Source organism: Pleurodeles waltl, chromosome 8 (genome assembly GCF_031143425.1).
Source record: "Pleurodeles waltl isolate 20211129_DDA chromosome 8, aPleWal1.hap1.20221129, whole genome shotgun sequence".
Classification (NCBI taxonomy): domain Eukaryota; kingdom Metazoa; phylum Chordata; class Amphibia; order Caudata; family Salamandridae; genus Pleurodeles; species Pleurodeles waltl.
In genome coordinates, this window is record NC_090447.1 from 1,179,598,746 (window position 1) to 1,179,618,067 (window position 19,322).

The following is a 19,322-nucleotide window of genomic DNA, read 5'->3' on the forward strand; positions in this document are numbered from 1 at the left end:
GGGGTCTAAAGGCGAGCCAGAAGACGTGGCAGCACCAGAGTTCTGAAGCAGTCTTATGTTAGGGTCTCGAAATGTTTTAATTTACATGGCAGCTTGTCATGCTGTATACTATAGATGATCCTCCTGGTCGGCAGTAACTCTTGGAGAGACCTGAGTCGGGTGGGAGGTGTTAATGCCTTCTTCAAGAATTGTATACATTTTTTCCTTGAGGAAGACTGCAAGATCATCACAAGGCCTGGGACGAGGGGGTTGTATAATTCAAACATTCCGGGCTGGCCAGTTCTCGCATTCTATTGAACACTTTTTTGTGCTGTTGGGTGCACCCAAAATAGAGCTAGAGTAGTGTTCCACTTTAGCTTTAGCAATTTCGGTCCCATATTCCAGCAAAACGTCCTTTAGGGATTTTATGTTCTCCCTGCACTGTAGGTACTCCACCCCTTTCTCTCAGCTTTTATACAGGACTGTTTTAAAGTGTTGAGCGAGGTCCTGTACCAAGCAGCAGAGGGCCTCTGTGGAATTTTCAGTTCCTTATAGGGATAACCGAATCTAAGGTATCCCTAATTCTGTTTTCTAAATCTGAATAGTTTCCCTCCACCGATCTGTCCAGGTCAATGGTAGGGGGCAATTTAAAAAAGAGACTTTTCTCAGCCTGTTTATTAAGTTTCTTCAGTGCTCTGCCAAGGTGCTGACTAATCGTAATCATCTTGTGGGCTTTGGTTTCTCTACCCTGAAGATAAAAGGTCACTAAGTCTGTTCACCAGAGCGGTAAGATGTTCCCCATAGTGGTGAGATCTTTAGTGGAAAAAATGAGATCTAGAATATGGTCGCTCTTGTTAGCCAGTCCCTGTATTACCTGATACATTACTAGGGTGTCACAAGACCCATTTCATTCTCTAAACACAGGACCTGGGTCGCCATCCGACCGCAGATTACAATCGCCCAAGTAGATACACTTGGAGTCGGCAAGAGCCATATTGCTAAATATCCCAATGAGAGACTGTAAATAAGGACTTATGGAACCTGGAGGGTGATAGCATGGAATGCCTGAAATATATAGCCTCTGCTATATTTCAGAGAAAAACATAATAATTCGGGGCCATTGAGCTTGTCTACCCATATTAGAGCAAAAACCCATTTGTCATTAAAAATGATACCCAGTTCACTCCTCTTCCTGTGTGCATGAGGTTTATGAAAAATCTTTTATCCTGGAGGGCTGGCTAAACATAAGTCAACATCTGAGTCAGTGGTAGTCCATGCTTCTGTCAGGAAGAGTGCGTCCCAATCACTTGGTTGCAATAGTAGATGTATTTCAGATGAGTGCTTCACCATTAATCTAATGCTGAAAAGCCCACAGCTTAAAGTACTAAGCTCAGCATTCTTATTTCCACAAGGGATACGTAATAAAACTTCCTCACATAGGAGTATTATTGAAGGACTAGTCATCAGTTTACCAATCTCAAGTAGCTGTTCTCTAGTGTACTGTATATTGGTACCAGTTCCTGGGAGATCTCTGATACAACCGACAGCATAGCTGGTGCTGTGTGCGGTTGGTGTACAACAGGAGGAGATGGGATTGCCCTTGGTGCGCCTTTGGTGCCCCTGTAGCGCACCCGCTGCATAGTTGTGCCAGCATCAGACCACCTAATGAGGAAGACTAGACCGACAACAAAGATGGTGGCAGTGTGGTGACCCACTCTGACAGATGGAAGTACACCTCAGTAACACTAAAGGTGTTGGTCCCCCGGATGGCAGAACAATCAGGTAAGATCAATATTAAAAAACACTGTGCCACACAATCATAAAGACAAAAAGTAAAGTGCAGGTAATTAGCCGCGTATTAAAACTCACTTTGCCAAACAATCTTATGAACTATGTGGAAGTAAAGTGCAGGTAGTTCGCAGCATTCCAGTATCTCATACTGTATACCCCCTATAATGGCTGCACAGTCTCACCAGCATCTATGTAATATAGTCTCCTCCTAATTAGGACAACTACACCGACAACAAAGATGGCAGCCAGGAGGTGACCCACTCCAACAAGTGAAAGTACACATCAGTAAAGCTAAAAGTGTCAGTCCTCCAGATTGCTAAACAATCAAGTAAGATCAGTATTAAAAATCACTGTGCCAAACAATCTTATAGACTATGCAGAAATAAACTGCAGTAGTTAGCAGCGTTTTGATATCTCATATTCTATTCCTCCTGTAATGGCTAGTTACGGGGGCATATGGCTCATAAATGTTACTAGAAAGTTTTTCTTTGGTTAGATATACATTCTTATTAGTAAAGAGAACCCCAACCACAGCATTATATTCTGAATCCTGAGTTTATGCTTTCCCAGACCAAGTACTCTTAAAAAAATTCCTACCAGTATGGATGACATGTAAGTCCTACACCTTGTAGTGCCCTATGTCTTATATAACATTTTCTATACACTGATTTACACACGTATGATTCATTGTGTCTCTATATATGTGTGATGAAAAGTGCTCCAACACCCTACGCTGGTAAGAGAAGTACTATAAAACAAATAAAATATATGTGAGAGGGAGGATATGGAAAGATGAGAGACACTGTTTAAGGGTGGTGAGGAAATCATTGAAGAGCCCTTATAAAGATTGCTGTATCCTGGTGCAGTGTAAGGTCATCATTTACTATGCTTTAAAAACTAATACAATTGAATATATAAAGGAAGATGTGTTGTGAAATGCACAATATTGCCATTTTTTCCCCAAGTATTCTTGGGGGGAGAACTTCCCCAAACCCCATTGTAGTGGTCAGGCTTGCTGGCTTTGTACCCTGTGGGCGTTGGTCTGACAAAACTTGCCAGGGCTTCTTGGGGTTCCCATTCCAGCCCTGAAAGTATTTCTTCTATATGCACTGGACTCTTGAGACAAACAACAGCAGACTGCTTATCTTCATCCCACTAAAACCCTGACACTGATCGCTGCTTATGGAGACCCTGCAGGAGACAGGACCCTCCCAAATGCATAAACATGCTTTAAAACCATTTGGTTTGTAATGGTTATTTAGAAGCGCTGCAAGCAGGAAATGTATCGGGCAGGGCCCCAGCAACAAAACTAGCCCCACTAGCAGTGAACCCAGTCCCCATCCTGACAGCCCACCTTGCAAACACCTGGTTCTGCCAGTCCAGATCTGTGTAGGGCAAATATTCATTTACGATAATTTGACCATGGAGGCGGTCTAAAAGCATCAATAAAAGATGCAAGAGAATTGACAAACTGCTTGAAACAATTTCCAAAGCAACCTCATTAGATATTTCCACATTTTGTGAATTAAGAAATGTGTCACTGTAATATGGTCAGCATCATCCCGCATGAGAAAATCAGGCCTGATTCATCGGGCATTCTACACGTTTTACACACATTGTGGGACTACAAGGACTACTTTGTATGCGACGTAGGCACACTTAACAAAGTCCGACAAATCTTGTGTTGTGAATGTCAATGTCTCCCCAGTGTATGTGGAAGTTAAGTATTTACATATTTTTTCATTCATAAGTTTGCCAGGAATGAGCGTAGGAGTGGTAAGGGTAAGGCACAGCAAATGGACAGAGAACCTCTGAGCTACTCTCCGAGTTTTCAAACACTTTAAGTCTGCAATGGTACATTAATAAAATGAAGGTAATCTAGTGTTAGGAATCAGCAAAGTTCCTTTTCTCTTCACTGAAAGATTTTTCCATGAAAGGTAATAGCTTCTTACTCATTGCCTGGGAAAATGTGAACTATTGGAGCATTTTATCAGACTTACTTCAGCGCTACAAATGAATCATGTGAGGTGATGGAAGTGTCTATATGTGTCAGAGATACAGTTTCTCACAATTTCCTAACACTATGTAATGTCTATACTCCACTATTTTGTGTTTATGGACAAAATGCATAGGGACGAACCATATGTGAATCACAAACCCATGTGTATACAATATCAGTAAATTATAGATTTTATTAATTTACCCTTGCAGACTTTTGAATAGATAATTAAATAGAAATCTCTGGATTGCTTAGGTATGAGACACTTATCTAAAATGTCTAACCAACTTTGTATATTAAACCCATACCAATAAATGTATATGTGGGATCACAAAGTATGCACATGATTCCTTGGAAATGGAGAATATTTTCTTTCAGAGGTATCATCAGTTTTGCAAGTTGGTGTATTCAGACTGTGGCATTTGTGGGTGAGGTAGTAACACTTAATGGCCTTTGACTTTCAATAGATGCAGGTTTAGTGGAACACATATTAGTTCTTATACTAAGGGAGATAGGCAGTAGACAGGGACAACCTCTCTTCTTCACTTTCACTTCTGAATGGTCTTTATTTCAATGTTGATTTTTATCCTGGATATCGTAACACTGTCATCTGAAGAAAAGTGTTCGCCTGTGTGGTTTTGAAAGGTTGTGCATTGTACCAACTGTCGTAATATTTTTACTTGCCATGTTTAGAAGTATCAAAACCTGACATATTAAGGGAACCACCACAACTGCAATACAGTGATGGTGAGGCGGCTGTGAAGCCGGCGGCCTCACTATCGTCGTATTACAATGTTTCCACCGGGCTGACTTTTCCGCTGATTAGTCCAGTGGAAACAGTGCAGCGGCATCGGCCTCGGCTCCTTTAGGGAGCCGAGGCCAATGCCGTCACACACAGCACCCTCGGAATGCGCACCGTCTGCACAATGCACACATTCCGAGGGTGCTGGCAGGGGGATCCCTGCACTGCCTTTCTGCCAGCCTTTCCATGGCATGCACCCGCCATTGAAAGGCTGACGGAAAGGGAAGTAGCGATCAGCATGGCAGTGATGATCTTGGCACCACAGTGGCTGACAACGACTTTGACCGCCACCAACCCATCAGGATCCCTGATCCCAGCAGAGGCAGCAGTTTCCTGGCGGTCCAATCAGTAGGATCATAAACTGGCGGTAAGCCCACCAGAAGTGTAGTGGTCCAATCGCCACCACAAGTTTGGCGGTCCTCTGACTGAAAAACTTGTAATCAGGCCCTTAGATGTTAAACTTCACCACAAGATGCACAAACCTCTCACAGTTTCTAATATAAACTTTAGAATGCGTAAATGTATAGTTCATAAATTGAGCTGGCTTTTTCTGTGCAGAGGCAGTTCCTCCTAAGGAGCATTGCCCTCCCTAATGTGAGTGCAGCTGGCAAACAAATAAATAAAATGGCATAATAGTGCCATTTTATTTTGCACTCACACTGTGTACAGTGCAAGCATGAGGGCAGGGGCGGGGCTGCATCCAATTGCAGTATGATTGCTGCCTCGTACAGTGTACATGTCGGGTTAGCCAGCAGTCTAGCTACGGCCAGCCTGACAGGTGCATTGTAGACCCAGCAATCCCATGGCAGTCAAACAGCCAGGTAATTGCTGGCACAGGCCCCCAACCTCAAAATGAGCGTGAGGTTAGTGCGCTCCCACCAATCCTGAAGCCGCTCTCATGCTGACAACAGCCTGAGAGCAGCTCCAGGTTTGGTTGGAATCCCAAGCAGGAAGGAAGTGCTTCCATTCCTGCTTGTGGATGCCGGAGGAGCCGCATATATGTTTGGTGCCATCGCGTCTCCCCATATTTAAGACCTACAGGCCGCCTCTGGAGAGGACATACAATTGTCTCCCCCTTCTGAGAGTTTACTGTTTGTACTGGCTGGAAGAGAGGTTAGAAAATATTCTCTGCCTCTTCACCTGCTAATATGTGGTCAGATCACATGATAGTATCCTCCTTACTACACATTAAAGAAAGGTGAAAGAAAGCAGCACTTTGGCAGCTAACCTGCGTTATAATGCCTCCTCCTCTTCTATCTTTGTAATTTAAGCCATAGTAGATGTAGATCTTTTGAAATGTACAACTGATTTAATTTTAGTAGTGAGGGAAAGCAATGGTGTGTCACATACAACTATACATTAGAGGATCTGGGGAAACTTTCCACTCCCTCTAGCATAACCAGTGGTTCCCTATTGATGACACTGTACCCGAAGTTTCCCTTTCCCCACTATATTTCTTCACTGGGGTCAAATCTCATTATACTCAGTCCTAGACATCTTCACACCACCTCAAACTCATCTCACTCCAATCTTTCTGGACCGAGCCCATGTTTTGGTAAGACTCCACTGATAACCATTATTGAAAACTCCAAGTCACTGGAGTTCTTTATAATTGTCTCAATCTTCAGAAACACATTAGTAACATAGCCAAAAACTCCACGTATAAGCTCAAATTTATAAACAATATTAAACCTTCCTATAAGAATGGGGCCTCAGAGAGCAGCACAAGCCCTGATTCGTTCCCGACTAATCTATGAGAATCCCATACTCTCGTATTCATAAAATTCACCCTGTCCCTCCAAACGACACCTTGCTTGCATCAGTTCGCCTTTTCTCAGAGGCAGACTATTTCGACCATATCACTCCTCCCTTTGAGGTGGCTACTTACTGAAGGCAAGTTATCATTTCAACTTTCATGCATATGTCTCAAGCACTGACACTCACTGTCTTGCCACAAAACGGGAGATTTCTGGAGGAAGTCAACAATTATTCACTTCTGGCACTCTCGTACTTGCGTCCCCTTTTTTCAACCAAAATGTATCATCCATCTTTTTCTGGCTGCAAGACTTGAGTTTGGAACTCAATTCCAACAGTTCAATGGACCATTGCCACTCTTTTCCTGCACTCAAAAGAGAGCTTCAGCAATCCCTTATCAACTTTCATCTCTCTCCTTCCTCCCTTTATTTCACTCTTTTCATTTCCAGTTGAAAGGCTGATCTCTCTGACAGTATCAGCTGGAGTTCACTATTTGGTCTTTCTAACAAAGCCAGTTGGAGTTCACCATTTGGATTGTGCTTTAATCTATATAGCGTCACGTTTTTCACTTTGTATATTTATCACTCAGTTTGTCCGATGATAACTTTTTCACTACTGTATATATTTATAGATATTGCCCCTTCTCATTTTGTTCTGTATCTAGGACCTGGTGCTTCTACTGCTTTTGCTGTGACCTGTTTTGCTCTGTCACACTCTAAAATGCCATAAGTAATAGGCCTGCAGTGGGTTGGTGGGATACTCTTACTGAATGCCTTTCATTAGAATTGCATGTTTTTTTAAAGTTTCTTTATTAAGAAATTGTTTGAGTTGGGTCATCCACCAGTGGATAACAGCCTTTCTGATTTTCAGCCTCTATTGATCCTAGCCTCGACAAATGTCAGTCTGAATTGACACCAGCCTCCATAGAATTCTGCCATCAACCTCCTTACCCACACCAAGTCTTAACCTACAATCTACCAACATCAGGTCAAGGGCTGAACGTCCCACAACAACATCATACACCACAATATCACATAGGGGAGCAGTAGACATAATTTGATCTTAATATAAAACCTGTGTATAAACAATAAAGAAAACAGACAAAATGGCCCATGGGTAAGGCAAACAAGTATTCCATGAAGCCCAACCAATCAATACCTCTGCATGAGATACAATATGCATTCCCTTGCCTGTCAGCCCACACAAACAACTCATTGTGGGTTCGTAATTAGGATCAAAACTGGTAGGATGTTTGGAGGAAAGGACAGTGCCAGCAGGAAGTTCAGGCAGTTTAGATTGGGGTCCTACTCTGGTGCATCCACACAAGGGCACTTCCAAACTGCAGCATCCACACCAGCCCCAACCAAATTGACCACATGATGTGGTGACCACTGAGTTTTGGGCTGAGGATTTTGGGCAGTGCTACCCACTAGACCAGATAACTAGGACATTTACCCATGATGGATAGTCATCTGTTTTGGTGCCAACTGTAATAGGATTGTGTCACAATTATTTAGACAAGTAAGCCTCCAGCCCACCTAAGGATTGTGATAATCTCATTCACAGCTATTCTAATCTATATAGGTCTGACTTCCAAATAGTAAGTCTGGGGGACGTGTGCCAACCACCAGCACATCACATTCAGTCTCTTTGCCAGCAGCTGAGTAAGTTTATCTAATCTACAACATGTATTCCCCATCTTCGATTGTGACATGAGGCTTCGCAGACAGGACTCTTGCCTAAAGAGATTCTGTTTACCTGCCATTGTGGGTATGGTATTAGTTCCTTCTCACAAAATGTCTCCACCCTGGGGCAGGCCCCAGAAATCTGGAATGTTGTGACTGCATCTGGTTCAAGAGTCTGCTACCACTGGGTAAACTGTGTGCAAATGCTTAGCAGTAAGGTAGGTGCAGTAAATATAATTAAGCTGCAGGAGCTTAAATTTCACGTTCTGAGAGACCTTAGCTGCATGTCACAGGATTTGAATCCACTCTACCGTTGTCAGGGCACTACTCAAGTCTATTTTCCACTTTACCTCCAGGGACCCCAAGCTTGGTCCAGATGCTGGTCCTGTATAGTTGTGTCACTAACTTTCTCTTTCATCCTATCATCAACAGGCAGTGTAGGGTAAAATAAATTGATGGTTCATTATGCTTGCCTCTTATCCCCAAGCGTTTCAAAAACAGCCTTATCTTGACCATTCACAGTTATCTTTGCCAGCAGCAGCTCTAACCCCAAAGCACAGTGCTAGTGCATCCTCTTATCAGCACATGTAAAGCAAAGAAGGATCCATCTTGAATGTATGTGCTGCTAGTCACTTACAGCTGGCCTGAACGTATGATAAGCACAGGGCTGGACTGTGAATCAAATGCAGCTCTGGCAAAAATATTCAAACCAGCCTCCTTCCCTCCTCTCCCTCCAGCTTTTCTTTCTTTTTCCATTTGTCAATTCTCTGCAAGTCCCTTCTCTCTTTTTCCTTCCCAATCTCTCTACCATATATTTGTCCGATTTAGCCCCTGCTGTGCAATTAGCCTCGGGGACCCAGAGAGAAAGAAGTAGGTGGCATGTGGTCCCCAAAAAACAGCCTCCAAAGACTTCAGAGCCCCTGGGGAAAAACACGATGGAATAAATGGCCAGTCCAACCTTGGACAAATGCCACACTTGATTTAGCCACACAAAGCCTCTGGAATAAGATTATTAGTTCATGGAAAAACCCTCAGAGGTTTTAAAACGAGTTTTTCCACCCAGTTCCCAAGTAGAGTAATAATATGCCTGTTATTGAGCCATAAGACAATAATATTTGCTGTGTTCAACACATAAACCTTGGGTAAGGGTTATATAACATCTAGGAGAAATGTCTCTGATTCCATAATGTGCTGATTTGTAGCGAAATATGTTTACCCCATTACTATAGTTTTCCTTATGGCAAATAAAAGACCCTGGCTAAATAGGTTCAGAGACAATGCTCAGTAGGCCTTCTGTAGTTAGATCACATTGTAGTCTTTGCTGTAAGGAAATGTACTCCAGCGCACTGGCGAAATGATTGGATATCAAGGCACATGGGTAAAGTGGGGATCATGCACAGGAGAACAGCAGCCGTCCTCATCCAGTCTACAAATGTCCTTGTCTACTTTTATCATCACATACCGTATCTGGCCTTCAGGATGTTTTGCTTGCCAAACCATTACGTTTTCTTTCTTACGGCTGTATTTGTTACTTGTGTTCATATACTACTACTCCATTGGTGCTGTGACACGCCATGGGAGAAACAGAAAAGTGTTGGATGAAATGCTAGAATTCATCTCAGTCACTGATAATTAATTACTCTAGGCTGTTTTCCAGTTCATTTTGTTATTTTCTCAGTTCATAATTACATTTAGGAGCCTACTCCTGGGCAAATCAGCCTTGATACTGCTCCTATAGGAACAGACCAGCATGAACCTCAGGCCGCTGCCCTCTGAAAAGAAACACAAGCATCCCTGGACTGATTTTAACCTCATAAATATGCACTTCATGAAGCATCACAATCAATTTAGACCAGTCCAAATCATACATTAAGACATTTTGCTATCAGAAGAGACCAGACGAGAATACAAATATTAGGCAACAAATGTTATTACAGTTATTTCTGCTTTGTATGATGACCTTCTGCAGGTTAGAGATGAAACCAATCGAAGTAGGAATGTAAAACAGATGATATTAGAGAGCAAAAAAACAGCACAGATCCAAAATTGGAACCTGGCCAAATATCCATTTCATTTAATGACAGAAAGCATGTACTAAAAGGGCAGGCTGGGCTATGAAAATCCAAGGGCAGAGCCGTGCATGACGCCCACCAGTAGCAAGAGGTTGGGCTTTTATGTTACCACAAATCACAAAGACTGAATGTTCTGAAAGATAACATTCAAAATGGTTTAAGGCACAGCCAGGCTTTTGAATTCATTCGAATGCTGATGGTGTAATATCCTATTTAACGATGTGAACCATTTTCAGGATAAGAATGCCTTTTCAGGAGGCATTCGCCATAGAAACACGGAGAAAGAGATTTTGTAGTAATTTAAATATTTATGCAGGTATATTTTATGAAGTACAAACTTTTTTTTATAGATTTTATTTATTGGATTTTGCAGGTGATACATAATTTCAGTGCCGCTTGCTCATAGATATTGGCGGAGTTGACAATTAATACATTTAGATATAGTTTACTATTATACCACTGGGGAACCGGGATCTGAGTATGTAATAATGAAGTGTTACACTCACTAGCTCGTGTCATACATCTACCATTGCAGCCACCATGGTAGTCAATAACCGTTTACCAAACTCCCCTTTACCCCCGCAACAAACAATATGCAATCAGTCCGGAGCCCTGACGTATTCAAAGTGGAAATAAATGTACATTCTCCTCATTCGCATAGGTGGGTATCTTCCCCGCTGTTAGACTTTTCATCCTTGGCGTGGTCTCCCTTAACTTTTTGCCTCTGTTCCCCAGGTTGTTGATGTGTGCTGGACTCTGATTTTACTGTTTTTGTTACTCTGGGCACTTTACCACTGCTAACCAGTGCTAAAGTGCAAGTGCTCCTGTTTAAAATGTGTACGTAATTGGTTCTCCATGATTGGCATATTGGTTTTACTGTTAAGTCCCTAGTAAAGTGCACTAGAGGTGCCCAGGGCCTGTAAATCAAATGTTACTAGTGGGCCTGCAGCACTGGTTGTGCCACCCACACAAGTCACCCTGTAATCATGTCTCAGACCTGCCACTGCAGTGTCTGTGTGTGTATGTTTACACTGTAAATTCGACTTGGCAAGTGTACCCACATGCCAGGCCTAAACCTTCCCTTTTCTTACAAGTAAGGCACCCCTAAGGTAGGTCCTAGGTAGCCCCAAGGGCAGGGTGCAGTGTATGGATAAGGTAGGACATATAGTAATGTGGTTTATATGTCCTGACAGTGAAATACTGCCAACTTCGTTTTTCACTGTTGCAAGGCCTGTCTCTCTCATAGGATAATATGGGGGCTACCTTTAAATATGATTAAAGCGTAGATTCCCCTAGAGAGTAGATGGACATGTGGAGTTTGGGGTCCCTGAACTCACAATTTAAAAATACATCTTTTAGTACAGTTGATTTTGAGATTGTGCGTTTGAAAATGCCACTTTTAGAAAGTAAGCATTTTCTTGCTTAAACCATTCTGTGACTCTGCCTTGTTTGTGGACTCCCTGTCTGGGTCAGTTTGACAGTTGGGTTGTTTTTCATCTCACACTAGACAGTGACACAAAGGGAGCTGGGGTGTAACCTGCATTTCCTGATTAGCCATCTCTGCTAGGAGGGAGGGGTGGAGTGGTCACTCTCCTCTGAAAGGACTGTGTCTGCCTCTGACAATGCAGACTCCAACCCCCTGGTGTGTGTCTGAGGCCTTGCCTGGGCAAGGCAGGATTTCACAAGTAGGTGTGAGTCCCCTTTGAAGAAAGGTGACTTCAAAGACTAAAATGGGTATAAGAAGGGCACCCAAATCTACAGACTTTAGAAACACTTCTGGAACCAAGAGGAACCTCTGCCTGGAGAAGAGCTGATAGCTGAGGAAGAAGTGCTGCCCTGCCTGTGACTGTGCTTTGTGGAGCTTTCCTGCAGTGCTGCTTCTGCCAGAGTAAGAAGGCAAAGACTGGACTTTGTGTGCCTTCCATCTTGTGAAGAAATCTCCAAGGCCTTGATTTAGAGCTTGCCTCCTGTTGTTTGAAGTCGCAGGGACAGCAAAGACTTCTCTCTGCCAGCACCTGGAGTCTCTGGAGAGACTCCTGCTCTGACAAGGTGTGCCCTATCCAGTCCCTGGGCCCTTGAAAGGAAAGCTGATGGAAATCCAAGGAAACTGACTTCGGACGACTCCGGACCGCCGGCGCTGCTGAATCCGGTAACGCCGCCTGCACCCGGCGCCGTGACCCTCGCTGGAACGCGACGCTCTTCGCAGGCCCGACGCCGCTGCAGCCCCGCTGAAGTCCGTGACTCCGTAGAAGTCGCCGCACCACGTCATGACCGACGCCGCTTGAAGTGCGTGGATTCAACGTTTCGCACAGACGCCGCGATACGCGACTTCGCACATTGGCTTGTTTTCACTCTTCACCAAAGGTACTGTACTTGGGGGTCTACACGACTCCGTGTCCGGCGCCGCTGGTGTCGGCTTGTTGGGAACGACTCCGTCACGACGCCGTGTTAACATCTCATCGAAGCATTTTTGTTTCTAAGCGCTATTTTTGAGTTTAATCTTTAAAAATTCATAACTTGACTTGTGTATGTCGGATTTTTGTTGTTTTGGTCTTGTTTTGTTTAGATAAATATTTCCTGTTTTTCTAAACTGGTGTTGTGTCATTTTGTAGTGTTTTCATTAAGTTACTGTGTGTTGGTACAAATACTTTACACCTAGCACTCTGAAGTTAAGCCTACTGCTCTGCCAAGCTACCAAGGGGGTAAGCAGGGGTTAGCTGAGGGTGATTCTCTTTTACCCTGACTAGAGTGAGGGTCCTTGCTTGAACAGGGGGTAACCTGACTGTCAACCAAAGACACCAATTCTAACACCCGCTGACCTCAGTAACTTTAGCACAACACGCTCCCATGGCAGCTATGTACACCCTGATTCATCAGACTCTGATGTATACTTGTGTTCCTCCAATGCCCTCTCCTTGAAAGCAGTCAAGAGAGACACCTAGTCATCAGCCACCGGGTGCCTTTGGAGACTCTTGCCTTCTTTCACTCTCAATGCTTTCTCCTCTGCTTCAGCCCATGGCTCCACCTTAGCCCGCACCTGCAATGGGGTGGTCAGTTTGAAGACTTCCAGTGCATGGCCTGGGCCTGTCTGGCCAACACCAAAGATAGATGCAAGAATCTTGCATCCACCTTGGGCACTCTTGGGAATGGGGACAACCCCAAGAGGCAGACTTCCACCCACCAAAGGCTCGCACAGTCCAAGGTATGATCGAAGTTGGACACCATCCCCTTAACAAACCGCATAGCCCTTGAACACAACCAGGTCACATGTATGAAACTAGCATCAGGTTTTCAACATCGAGGGTATTGTTGATTAGTTGTGCCCCGTATTGTATTAAGGCAGTGTGGTGTAAGGTATGTCATGTGTAAAATGTTGAACTGTGTGTAGTGGAAGCGGGTGTTACAGGGTACTGCATGAACTCTTTTCAGTGCCCGTCTCCATTCTCCATCCCACAGCCTGTGGCCCACTGCTGTTTTCCATCTGCCCCAGATCAGCACCAAATCCAACTGAGACTAAAGTAGCCCTGATTTGTAAAGCCAAGAAAACATCCTATAAAGCCAGAACAATTTGCAAAACTTCATGTGCCAGAGGTTCAGACGGCCCCCTCTGCCACAAGGCATGGCCTGCTCGTGCCACCACTACTTACATTAAGGAACTCCAGAGTGGGCAAGCCAGCGTCCGTCAGCAGGTCATCGAGTAAGTCCAGTCTGCCCTCAGCCTAACAAAATCTTACTGTGAGCATATCCTCAGCAGTCCAATCTTGCAACGTTCAGGCCATGAGAGGACCACCTCTTGGCATTGCTGGGACCCCAATGACAGAACCAGCGAATAGGGCTGCAGCTGACCTGAGAACTTGGCATACTGTGCCTAGCAGCATAATGTGACTCTCAGGAGCTTTCGGAGGTGGTCCTCAAGCAGGATGTTCTGCCATCACAAGTGGCACCAGCCAGCCGTGATACAGGTCTGCTCCAGAAAGCCCAAATTTCTATTTATGCCAGCCCCAAATCAACGACCCAGGCACTGCTCTATGTGGCACAGCTCAAGGTTCAGGCCCCCAAGTCCACCTTCTCTGGCCAGGCACTGGAGGGTACACAGCAATGCCCTGCATCATCCCCTTTCCCACATAAGTTCCCTCACCAAAATCGGTGTATCCACAGTAGAAGCTTCACAAAATAGTGAAGCAACCTGGGCAAGATGATAATTTTTGTGAGGGCTACCTCCATCATTAGATGAAGGCGCTGCATGCATCAAAAAGCCACGCTTTCCCTCAGAGATCAGAGCACTTCTTCCAGGTTATCATTCCTACTAACTGCATCACTATAAAACATTTGGATCCCAAGGTATCGTAACATCCAGGGTTCCCAGAGTATACCACTAGCTTGGACCACCCGAGGAGGAGCAATGGCATCTCCACACACAGATGTCTCCCAGCTTGTGCATAACCCCATCACTTCTCCCAATTGATGTAGCATTGAGACCCGCCAGGGTACATCAATATGGGTGTCCAGTAAAAAGAAAAGTATGTCGTCAGCATATAGGGAGAGGTTATGGTCCCTGCTGTGGAGCAATATGCCCCTACACAGTCCCTACTGCTGAATGGTGCCAACAAATGGCTCAATGACCTAAGCGAATAACGGGGGGAGGGGACACCCCGGTCTCCTGCTTGAGCCCGTGCAAATCGCAGGAGGGTCAGAGATATTCGCCCTCATTACAACCCTGGCGGTCGGCGGAGAAGCGGCGGTCTTACCGCCAACAGGCTGGCGGTAAAGATTTTGGAATTATGACCATGGCGGTTACCGCCATGGTCATCCTCCACTTCTCCGATCCGACCGCCAGGACGGAAACGACCGCTGGGCTGGAGACCTGGGTCTCCAGCCCGGCGATCGTCACAATACCGCCGGCGGTATCATGACCCGGCTGACCGCCATGGATTTCATGGGGTTTGGAACCGCCATGAAATCCATGGCGGTGAGCACTATCAGTGCCAGGGAATTCCTTCCCTGGCACTGATAGGGGTCTCCCCCACCCCAAGTCCTTCCCCTACACCCCCACCACTCCTGTCACCCCCAAAGGTGGCAGGACCCCCCTCCCCACCCCTACCCCCAACATTACATTACACATTCACACCCGACACGCACGCAGGCACCACCAACACACATACCGGCACACACACCAACATACATGCCAACAGCCACACACACAGTCATACGCACACACCCACATTCAGACATACATGCACACATCCATACAGACATACATACAGACAGACACAAACTCATTTCCAAACACACAACACCCCCGCATGCATACACGCACTCACACACCCCCTCTACATACACACACGCACACCCCCATGCACGCACACAACAGCCCCCCACCCCCCTCCCCTAACGGACGATCAACTTACCTGGTCTGTTGATCCTCCGGGAAGGGACGGGATCCATGGGGGCTGCTCCGCCGCCACCACACCGTCAACAGAACACCGCCACGCCGAATCACAGAACGTGATTCGGTGGGCGGTGTTCTGTTGACGTGGAGGTGGAGCAACCTCCACTTCCCTGCCAACCGCCAGTATGGCTGCTGGCGGCTCTCCGTCCGGAAAAGGACGGAGGGCTGCCAGCAGTCATAATACGCCGAGCGAAAAAAACGCCACCACTGGCGGTCTTCAGCACGGCGGTCCCTCGGCGGTCTTGTCAAAAGACCGCTGAGGTCGAAATGACCCCCATTATGTCCGGTCTTCACCTGAGCTTAAGCTCCGGTATACAACAGTGCTATCCATTTGGCACAGTCGGGCCCATGTACATGTGACACATTACCGTCTATATCTCCACGGCAACGTATTGATGGCCTTTCATAGGTCCACCTATAGTTCCACTGCCTCTGGGGCAGCTTCCATAGGAATCTCGTCTAGCACCCTTTAGAGCCCCTGATATTCAGAGAGGTCTTGCAATGCAGAGTAAAGCCATTAGGATTCATAGATCAGCTGGTGCAAGTGTGGCTGTAAGCGAGTAGCCAATACCTTCCTAAGGATTTTGTAGTCGATGGTGAGCATTGACAGAGGGCAGTACTAGAAAGTCTCTTCCGGGTTTTTTCCAGGCTTCACTATGACAGTCACCAGTGTCTCCTGGCATGTGGGAGGCAGGGTACCCTCCTCCCAGACTGCTTTGTATAATACCACTAACCGGGGCACCAGGAGTGGGCTAAACACCTGGTACAACTCCTCATGGACACCATCCATGCCAGGAGTTTACCCCATCGCCAATGGGAACCTAATTTCAGGTTCTGAAATGAGAGGGCCAAAGCCCTGTCAGACCATGTTGGGGAGGTGTGGGAGGGTTACCCCAGCCAAAAATCTGTCAATTGTATTATCAGCAGCAAGGCTGGAACTACCATGCAAGTCCTTATAGTATTGAAAGAACTCTTCATGAATGTCACAATGGGTGCATAATGGTGTTCCATCAGCAGCCCTAAGTGTGTGTATGACAGGCGTCCACTGCTCCGAGAAGACAAGTCAGGCCAACAGCCTCCCCGCTTTGCCTCCCTCTGAAAATTCCTGAGCCATTTGCTCTTTATAGGAGAAAAGGCCCATCCAGTATATGGTGTCCGTACGGGACGCCCATGTCTCCAGAATCTCTGGAAGATGAGAGGGATCAAACAGGAATGCAGCCTCTACATCATGCAGCCTGGACTCCAGGCTGGTGAGCTCGGACTCCAGGATTTTGCAAACCCCAGCCTTTGGACCTATACAGTGACACCTGATCTGACTCTTCCAGATTACCGCCACAGAAGCACTATCCTGATTATGCTGATAAAAACCTTTAATCGCCTCTTGTAGGGAATCCTGGAAGACTGAGTCATGTACCAACTCCTGGCAAAGTCTCTGCGTAGGGATTGTGGCCAGCCTCTTCCCCCAGCTCAAATGCATTGTAGGCAGGTTATGGGCAGAGCTAATATGGGCCAAGTACGCCACCTAGGTGGCCTGGTATGTTATGACAGGGAACACCAGCAACCCATCTCACTGCACATGCAGGTTGTGTTCTGGGGATCAAAATGAATACTTCTGTGCTTGGTCAGCAGAGATCCAGGAGTCCCCAGTCAGCTACCCACCACTGGTAACAATCGACCAACCTCCTGGTGTGGAATCAAGGAATGTAGGGAAGGATCTGTCCAAGAATACACTTGCCAGGCAATTAAAGTCTCCCTCAGTATTCTAGCCACTGGTAAGGTTGCACCCAGGTGTGTCAATAGGGATTCCAGGAATGTGGACTGGTTAATATTGGGAGCATAGAGGCACCCAAGCCGCATCTAGTGTTCTACTAAGGAGTACGTATCTCCCCTCCTTATCAATGTGCTGGGACTTACAATTAAACAGAACCCCTGCCTAGATCCATATGAGTGTGCTCCTGACAAAGAAGGAGTGGCAGGTCATGAAGACCTGACCACAACCTCTCCTATGCAGGTGTGCCAGCTCAGACCCTTCTAATGTGTTTCCTGAAGTAACGCAATGTCCACTCTTCTCCTGAGTAGATAAGAATGTATCAGATGACGCTTGCATCACCCTAACATTCCAAGCGTAACAAGGAACCAGCGCAGCCATCAGGTGATATGAGTAGCAAATGGCATCCCTCCTGACCACCCACTTCAGCCCAGCCCATCACCACAAACCACAGATGTGGTGGAGCGCAGCGCAGTATAGCCCAACTGCGTGTGAGTGGTCCCCAGAAGAACCTATGATAGAAGCTCTGTGCACCTAGTGTGCCAAATAAAAAAAAAACACTTTCCCTACTGCTAAGGAACACCAACCATGGTCAGGCGCCCAAACCCCAACAAACCAACAATTGAGTGTCACTATGGGCCCATGGCCAAGGCACCCTGTGCATCCGCCTTGACGGGTGTGCCAAGTCCAAACAGTTAGAAGCATGTTCGCCATCCACCAGCCACCGACTCTGGAGAAAAACATAGAAAATATTTCCAATTAGACAATAGCAGGAGAAGCCAGCCCATGGTGCAGGGTCCCCTGCAAGGAGCAAAAACCATAGCATGAGGGGGCAGGAATCCGAGATCAACAGCCATGCAAGACATCAGGAGTGGGTCCTGGGAGGGACCCGGATGTCATTCAGTGCCATCATAGGACAAACTGCCCAAGCGGTCCCCCAAAGTCACACAGCACTCACCATCAAGCTGGCTGTCTGTCTCCAAGGCCTTCTCCTTGGCTAGGTCCATTTGTCTTCTTGTCAGGCACCCCTCCAGACAGCATGCTCTGCGCCTCCTTCTATGGCATTGTGGGTGAGGCTTCAAGCCTGGGGTGGCTGCCCTGCACTGTGAGATTCAATACATTCCTATGTCTCAGTTGGGATATCACAGAAGTGGGTGCAATCATCAGATATAATTTTAAGGTGGGCTGGACACAGTAGCATGTACTGGAGACCCAGTCCATGAAGCGAGTGTTTCACCACCAAGTAAGAGGCCCTCCCTCGCTGGACCAACAGTGTGTAGTTCAGGAAGAGGGCAACTTCATAATTTTCAATCTGCCTTTTTCATGGGCTGTGCACACCAAAGTGTCTCTGTCTCTGTAGTTAAGGAAATGCAACACCACACAAGACGAGGCTGTGCCCCTGGCAGCCATGCCAACAGTAGGTGGGCCTCTCCAGTACAAAGAATTGGGACAGCCTCTGGGGTGCAAATCCATTTAGAACCGTTGCTCAAGAAAATGGTGGTGGTCGTTACACAGGATGTTCATGTCAATCACCACCCTTTTCAATTATAGCCTCCAATGTCTCTTCTGTGGCTGTAATGGTTTCCAGAATAGGATCCAGTTTGTCAGGAACCTCCTAGATCACATGGTTCTCCTTACCCTCCAGCTGTGTTTTCTCTACGTAGGGTGGCATGGTATCACCCACCTGGGCTGATGGTTGATTTGGTGCAGCCCATTATTCCCCAGAGCGAAGGTCACTTAGTAGCAGGGGAGCAACAGGGGCATGATGGCCGAGTGGAGACAAAGAGGTCTCTCCCTGCCCCTGGGCAACTAAACAGTTCCCTCAAGTTCTACGCAACATGTCCCCCTAGTGGCTGGGCTTCGCTGTGGGCCACAATGTCAGCTGATGAGGTGTATCTCTGGCAGCCACATCCCAAGTGCATGTCTGCTGGTTCTCTCTGATTCTCTCCCCATAGTGACCCCATTTCAGGCCTCATGCAGCAGGCACCCATGCCCTTACAGCCTTTCAGGAAGCCAATCACC

The 19,322-nt window shown here is 46.2% G+C and overlaps 1 protein-coding gene across 2 annotated transcripts in view; it reads left to right on the forward strand.

Annotated features, from left to right (window-relative positions):
- Positions 1-19,322, forward strand: part of ENOX1 (ecto-NOX disulfide-thiol exchanger 1) — a 2,146,160-nt gene that overhangs the window by 353,867 nt on the left and 1,772,971 nt on the right. The gene's annotated exons all lie outside the window — the stretch shown is intronic.